Raw genomic sequence first — 9,100 nt, 5'->3', positions numbered from 1 at the left:
TCTCGAACTTGGGGCAATTGTTTTTGCGTTAAAGCTCTGGAGACACTACCTATATGGTACCAAGTTTGTGGTCTTCACCGACCATAAGAGCGTACAACACATCTTTAACCAACAAGAGCTAAACATGCGTCAACATCATTGGGTAGAATTGCTAAACGACTACGAATGTGAAATTCGCTACCACCCTGGTAAGGCAAATGTCATGGCCGACGTACTCAGTCGAAAGACTCATGTCAACATTATTCGTTATTCCCAAATCTTAAGTGATCTTAGTAACCGCACTCGTGAAGCCTAATATTCGTCTGTCAATGAGGAGAACATGTACAACGAGATGAAGTGTGGTGCTGAAAACCAACTCGTGACTAAACCCGATGGAATCCTCAACTACCTTGATCGTGTCTGGATACCAAATCGTGATGAACTTCGTGAACTCATAATGAAGGAGGCACACAAATCATGATACTCTATTCATCCTGGTGCCGCCAAGATGTACCATGATCTTCGTACATCCTATTGGTGGCCTGGCATGAAGAAGGATATCGCCACCTTTGTTTTGAAGTGTCTCACTTGCTCGAAAGTCAAAGTTGAGCATCAACGTCCCTCTGGTTTACTCGAACAACCAGAAATCCCAGTTTGGAAAAGGGCTAGCATCGCCATGGATTTCATAGCCAAACTCCCTCGAACTCCTTCTGGTCATGATAACATTTGGGTGATCATCGATCGTTTGACCAAATCTGCTCACTTTCTCCCCATTCGTGAAAATTACAAAGTTGAGAAATTAGCCCGTATCTACACGGATGAAGTCATTTTTCGTCATGGGATTCCCATTGACATCATTTCAGACCGCGATGGTCGTTTCACTTCTCGTCTTTGGCAAACGTTTCAAACAATGATGGGTACTCACCTTAATCTTAGTAAGGCCTTTCATCCTCAAACGGATGGATAGACCGAACGTACGATCCAAACCCTCGAGGACATGCTTTGCTCTTGTGTAATAGACTTTGGTGGAAATTGGGATGTACATTTACCGTTGATAGAGTTCCCGTACAACAACAGCTACCACTCCAGTATTCAAATAGCTCCTTTTGAAGCATTATATGGGAGCAAGTGGCGTTCACCTATTTATTGGCATGAAATTGGAGATGCATAAATCACTGGCCCTGAACTTATACAAGAAACAACGGATAAGATTCTACAAATCTACGACAATCTCTTCAAGGCTAGAAGCAGACAAAAGAGCTACGCTGATAAACGTCGCAAACCTTTATAGTTTAATGTTGGTGATCAAGTACTCCTCAAGGTATCCCCTTGGAACGGAGTTATCCGCTTTGGTAAGAAAGGAAAGCTTGCTCCACGTTTTGTAGGTCCTTTCAAGATACTCGAGAGGATTGGCAAAGTGGCATATCGACTCGACTTACCTCAAACTCAGCAACGTTCATCCAACATTTCATGTTTCGAATCTCACAAAGTTTCTAGCAGATGAAGGACTTCAAGTCCCAATCGACGATCTCCAGATCAACGAGACCTTGCATTTCGTGGAAAAACGGTCGAAATCAGGGACTGAGGAACCAAACAACTTAGGGGCAGTCGAATTCCCATAGTCAAGGTTCGATGCGAAGGAAAACGTGGTGCCAAATTCACTTGGGAACTCGAGAGTGAAATGAAGACCAAATATCCACACCTCTTCGTTGAGTCTTCCTCTTGAATAAATTTCGAGGACGACATTTCCTAAAGTAACTGTAACGCTTCGCATTCTTGTACTTTCCTTATTTAGAAAGTACTGTCATAATTCTATTTTTGGAAACTTGTACTTGCATTGTATCGTACCTTCTTTTCAACTTTGTAATCTGAGACTATTGATCATACTGAAATTCAAATGTTTTGTTCACAATTATGTTACAGATTTTAGACTTGTTTATACTCAAAATCAATGTTTTAAACACCATGATACATGTTTTATACTTGTGCATTACACGATTATATTTACTACATTGAAAATCGGTTAAAATATGCAACTTAACCCAACTTGGACCTTCGAGCAAAGGAAACCAGCCCCCTTTGCGCGAAGAGACTGCCTCTTCGTGCGAATGGCCAATTCGCCCCAACATCTAGTCGCTCCAAGCCTCTTCGCACGAAAGGCCCGATCGTCCCAAGCACTCCTTAACCCTATAAATGTGTGCCTAACCCCATTCATTTCACTTTCCCAGTCGCCCAAGACACACTCAGACACTCTGAACCTGCATTTCCGAACAGTTTGTTGTAGAAACATTTTAATAATCATTTCTCCATTTCCTTTACATATTTCTTACATTTTCATTTAGTTTCTTTATCTTTTCTTCAAAATTATCTTGTTTGACACACCTCTTGGATGGCTTTCCCGAGTTGCATTGGCAAACTGATGGTGAAAGCTCACCACTTTGGAGGTACAAACAAAGATTTAAAAACCTTGATTTCAATGTTGATTCTTGCAGTTTGATTTCTGTTTATTATGAAACTTGGTGAAATCTGGTACTCACCAGTCTCACAACTCAGTTTATAGTTGTGGGTTTGCGTTAGGGTTAGTTTTCACCAAGAAATTATTTGTTCGAATGAATCAAGAAGTCTTTTTGGACAAGCTTCACCCACTCGTACGAAGGGTCTCACCTACTTGCACGAGTGGCATTCCCTTTGCACGAAGGGACTGTGTCACGTGTTACGTCTTTGATTTTTTATATTCTGTTCGATTCGAGTTCATCGGTGCTTCAAATGTTGAAGTCACCCCAGATTCACCATCCTCAATATGAATGAATCCGAGTCGTGATGAAGTGAACTGTGGGAGCCTTGGCTTTCCAACCTAGTTCCACCACCTTATTTGACTGTTTGGACATTTTATTTACTGGTTTCACTTTCCATGACAATTATAATTACTATGCAACGTTAAACAGTTTACAAATTAAAGTTTTACGCACAAATCCTCGCAAAACAGGTCTAGTCGCGCAAAAGATAAGTCCATTCGCACGAGTGGATACTCCACTCGCACGAGTGGGTATCCCACTCAATCCCATTTTCAATTTTATACACTTTGGGTGCAACAGGTACAATTATACAAAAACACATAATCACTATAAACTTGTTACAAATCACACTCTATCCACTATTAATATGAGACTTGTTTTATTCTTGTTAATCTCACATGCTATGTATACTTATGTCTATATGCTCATTAACTTTGCAAGCCTACCTTAATAATTATAGCGCTATAGGACTAACGCCCCGTCCGTATTCTATTGGTATTGTTAAGTAAATTATGTTACACCATCTTCGTTTCGACTATGTGTGGTAATCACGATTGCGTTAAACTCTGGTTTGATATATAGCTTACACTTGTGTAGTATGTTAGTAACAGTATATGCAATTCATCATGTTGGATATGAGCAAACTCTATTTTACTATTATGTTATGTTATCAAACTTCTATACTCACCAACTTTTTGTTGATCATTATTTTAATACATGTTGCAGGTCGCTAGTTGATGATATGAAGAAACTAAATTAGGGTGGATTTAGATACACACACCTTAAAGATGAACTACTATTTCTGTTTCATGATGTTTGTTGCTACTTGATGTATTTGGTTTTGAACAATGTAATTCATTTAGTACTTATGAAATTTGGATCATTTAATTATTGTCACAACTGGTGTTATGATGTCTCGAGCAATCTTGTTTTCGTCTCACTCTGATGTTTCCGCCATTGGTCGGGGTGTGACACTAAGGGTCTAATAACCTATCCCAAATCCCTATAGTCATTGGCTCTGATACCAATCTGTCACCCCCGATGTAAGTTCCGGATCAGGCGGGTTTAGACGGAAGTTTGGATAGGATAGAACTAATTCGGTAGAAATCTTGCTAGAATAGTCATAAGTCAATGATTTCATTCATACCGAAAGAATTTACATCATTTACAAGCTGGAGAAACAAAATTTCTCCATCATTTCCCCTCTGGGATCTCCAAAACTTATCAACTAACAAACACACAACACTATATATACACATGAGGTTGGGTCTGACGAGCACTTCCGTGCGGATGTAGTTACATCCGCACGAATATGTTATATCCGTACGAAGTTACATCCATACGAAGTTACATCCGTACGAACCTCTCTCGTGTTCTCCAAAGTCATGTGTTCGTATCTCAACTATACAATATTCAACACACGCTCTATCTAGCCTATTCGCACAATGACGGACATACTTAATATTTACTAACAAACTCCCCCTTAGCCGTCACTGTCGAAGCTTGATCTTTGAATATTAGAGCCATGTTTGAATATTTGTAAATTCAATCAAGCATTTGATATCTTCATATAAGTCCCCCTTGATTGATGATTCAGGCTTGCATTATCTTCAATACGTTCCCCCTGAAATGAATCTTCAGGTCTTTGTTTGCACGGTTCCCGACCTCCTCTGATTTGCTTAACTGTAATATTCACAAATAATCATCAACTTGAAACTAGTTGATGCAGCATCTCTGTTTCAACATTAATCACATTCGTGTTCGGTTTTTGATTTACCACTTCAGCTCAATCTCTTAATCTTCAAAAACCCATCCGGCAATTGATAGAAACTTCGAATCACCACACCGGTAAACTTCAAGTCTATGAATACCCACGAAAATCTGAAATCACGTTTTCCGTAATCATTATTAAGCACACTCAGGAATTATTGATCAGTGTAAACGGTAATCTCCACAATCAGCAAATCTTTATCGGATCAAATTATCTGGTAACACATTCAGATCTCATAAACATTCTTCCACGATCAGATTCACATTCTTCCTCTTCAGTCACGATAATAGATGTATAGTCTTCTCCGTTAGTCCCGGCAGCAACTTAATCAACAAACATCATCATTCCCCGGCGGTTAGTCCGAAAAACAATTCATCTGTTCAAAGATTAACTATTATGACACTTTAGACTATCACAAAGTTGTGATATCTTTTAAGTATCGACAATACTAATGCATCTCCTGATGCTAATCCTGCTATCCGGCTTGTACGAAGACTCGGGACTCAAACCCTAAGATATCAATCTGGTCACGATATGAAGAATCTGAACTTCCTATGATCACGAACTAACGAATCCAAATTTTAAGCATCCCCGGACAATCTGAAGTCAGAACCACTCGAATGTTGTTGCAATGTATGAATTTCAAAAATGCCGGAATTTCAATATATTTTAATGAAAGTTTTATTCCCCCTCCATTTTGCAAATTCTGACCTCTCTAAACTTATCACTGAATTTCTCCCCCAAACTTGGCAAATTCAGTGCTCTCTATTCTTTGAAAACTCAACTATGTGGAAAATTTGACATTTTGTTCCACAAAAGTCAATTTTTCATCAATGCAGATTTTTCTTGTCGGCCCATTAATAGTCCAAATGGTAAACATTCTGCATAGGTATCCATAACTAGCCCACTATCTTCAACATTCTGTGATCGCATCATCATATCTATTCTCTGAATCCCCCAACGGTGTCCCCCAATAGCCCGTATTTGTCGTTAAAATTTCAAAAAAAATTCAAATACTAAATTTTTTCTGGACGCTCGTCTTGTCACTATGATGAAAAAAATGCTTTTTTAGGCATTTTTGACACTTTCACGCGAATGAAAACCTTTCGTGCAGGTGTATCTACATTCGTGCGAATGTATCTACATTTGTGCCAAATAAGTACTTTCGTGCGGATGTAGTTCCTCCGTTCAAACACTGCTAATTCAATTTTTCGATCCAAAATCTTTATTTCTTCGACTTTTATGATGATTCTTTCATGGACTAGGTTGAAATTCAATACTAATCAATCTTATGGTCTCAATTTTACTTTTTGTCCGTGAATTGACCATTTATTTGATGATTTATGTCTAAAACCCCTAAATGTCCATAATTCATGAGCATAGGTGATTCAATCAACTGTTAGATCGATTGAATCGATATCGTAGCTCTGATACCAATTGTTAGTTCCGGATCGGGCGGGTTTAGAACAAACTTTGGATAGGATAGAACTAATTCAGTAGAAATCTTGCTAGATTAGTCATAAGTCGAATGATTTCATTCATACCGAAATAGTTTACATCATTTACAAGTTGGAGAAACAAAATTTCTCAAGCATTTCCCCTCTGGGATCTCCAAAACTTATCAACTAACGAACACACGACATTATATATATACATGAGGTTGGGACGGACGAGCACTTCCGTGCGGATGAGCTTGTCCGTGCGGATGTAGTTACATCTGCACAAATGAGTTACATTCACACGAATGTGTTACATCTGTACGAACCTCTCTCGTCTTCTCCAAAGTCATGTGTTCGTATCTCAACTATATAATATTCAACACACACTCTATTTAGCTTCTTCGCACAATGGCGGACATACTTAATATGCACTAACACCCGACCCGCAGCGGAATAGGTGACCGGCCATGATTGATTGCTCATAGCTTATGACAACGTATTAAAGGTTGAATATTATTAATAATCAATTGGTAACAATAAAACTTATTCAAATAACAATTGAAATACATACATGATACAACAATATCCGTTTAATTCTCCAAGGCATCGTCCACATTTCAACCTATTCACCTATATCATACGTAAAAATGGTTTTTTTGGGTCAATAGAAGTTGGTGAGTAAATCCAAAAGTTATAAGTAAAATGTTTTTGTTTATTTTTAAAAGAGTTAATTTTTGTCATGCAAATTCAACGGTAACTAAGTGAATAAATTGCACACAACAAATAACCAAATGAACGTAAGAATGGCATGATGATTCTCGTAAATTGCGGCGTCGTTTTGGTTACCTATATGGAATCATCGGCGATTAGGGCGGTAGAGCCATATTTAGTGTTTACATGTTTGGGGGTAATCATCTCAATTGAAGAACACACATGTAACAATAAACAACGACTATTTTTTAGTTTTTTATATACTAACTAATCTTGGGCGAAATCAGTATACATCTTGTTATATTGCTCAAAACTTCAAACATATACTAGAATTAATTTTGTGATATGTCGATTTGATTAGTTAGAACGTGGAATTGTGGCACTCAGTTTTGCAATTTAATCTTGTGGCTGGCTTGGAACTTGAAAGACAATGGCATTAACTCAGGTTAGATATTCTCATTTCTTGTTTAGGGTGTATTTGCATAATTGCAGATTTGAATTTATCTGCTGGCTTTTGTTTCTTGTTTAGGCCTTTAGGACTTGTTTTTTTTTTTTTTTTTTAACGGTTACTTTCTTTTTGAGTGACCCAATGTCACACCGTCTAAACGGCGGCCCTAACCAAGATCAGCCCAGACTACGTTGTCTTAACCGGGCCCGCGCTGGGTTGGCCAGACTTGGTTACAGCATTCCCCCGGAAACCATATTGCCTACACACGAGAAGCCTCGCTGAAGTAACAGCTGGATGAAAACCGGGGTGCGGCTCAGGATCGAACCCCCCTCGGTGGGTTTGTCACCATCATTGCCCAATATCCACCCCAATATGATACAAGTGGAAATTGAAATTGAGTCTCCATTGGAAAACTCAAATCTCCTACAACTAGGCAACAAGTGGGGGGATCCTTTAGGACTTGTTTGCTTATTTTAATTTGTTGTTTAGGGCTCAGTGTTTAGTAAATATATTGAAAAGAATAATTTTGCAAAAGGGTCTCCATTTCGTACTTCGCTTAGGTTGGATTTATTTGTTGACTTCAGTATGTTGTTTAGGCCTTTAGGATTGTTTGCTTATTTTAATTTGTTGTTTAGGGCTCAGTGTTACTAAATGTATTGAAAAGGATAATTTTGCAAAAGTGTCTCCACTTCGTACTTCGTTTAGGGTCTCCAAAAATCTAGGAACGACGCTGCTCACATGGTAGTTATGCAAGTGTATCAAAAGCGTTTCGCCTTCCCTATTTAGATATACGACCTTGATCGAACCAATTATATGCATCTCATTACATTTGGACCGTTCAAACAACTTGTTTCTCGTTACATCAATGTTGAAAGGATTAATCGATGTTCAAACGCCCTTCAAATGACCGGTAAACTGACCACTACTTTATTACAGTCTAGAATTTTGATAGCAAGATTCATGTTTATAATATTGTGAGAATAAAGTGAAATTTGTGTCTATATCCTCACATGACAAGACATTGTTTTAAAGCTTGACGTGTCTTAAATATTTTTGTAAATTGTGAACAAATACTACAAATTTTATTTAAGATCGGCTAAATGAAATCAAAAACTGAAACTAATGCTAGATACCATACCAACGTGTTTCTCACAGTATTAAAAAAAATATTAACTTTTACGTGGAAAATGACAACCTAAATTACTATTATTTTCCAACAAAGAAAAAGGCAATAATCTTATTTGTTTTGTTTTTATTATTTGAAATATGGGAAATAATAATTATTAACTTATTATAGACATGCTTTGTATCTCTTTTAGACTTTTACAAAATTAGCTATCTTCTCTCTTTAACATACATTTCTAATTTCAATAGTTTATCAATAACTTTAGGTTAACTATTAGAAGCCACCAATTAAGAGTAGTGATAAATGTGTATTAAAAGCGTGTCTAGAAATTTGTTAATAGAAAACAATTTCTTAACAAAATTTACCCAAAGAATAATCAGAAATAAAAGATAAATACTTACCCGAAGAATAAATAGAAATAAAAGATAAATACCAAAAAAAAACATATTTATTTTTTTTAAATTGTAATTATAGCTAAAAATCCATGGCAAGACTTGTTAAAATGATATGACTTGACAAGATATTAAGTAAGGGGCAGTTTGGTAATATCTGAATGCTTAAGTGCTGAACCAATAAGAGGTTTGAACCATTAAGTGTTGAACCAGTAAGACTTCTGAACCTTTAAGGGACTGTGTAATGTTTAACCATTCAGAGACAAATGTCTGACCAATCAGATTAGAGGTCTTAACCATTTAGACTCTGTATAAATCTTAACCATTCAGAGGCAAATGTCTGAACTATTCAGACATCTGCTCGTGAAACAAACAGTCTGAACCATTAAGTGCTGAACTAGTAAGAATTCTAAACCATTAAAAGTCTCATTAAGAGATA

Source organism: Helianthus annuus, chromosome 9 (assembly GCF_002127325.2).
Source record: "Helianthus annuus cultivar XRQ/B chromosome 9, HanXRQr2.0-SUNRISE, whole genome shotgun sequence".
Classification (NCBI taxonomy): domain Eukaryota; kingdom Viridiplantae; phylum Streptophyta; class Magnoliopsida; order Asterales; family Asteraceae; genus Helianthus; species Helianthus annuus.
Note: the sequence above shows the minus strand (reverse complement) of the source record.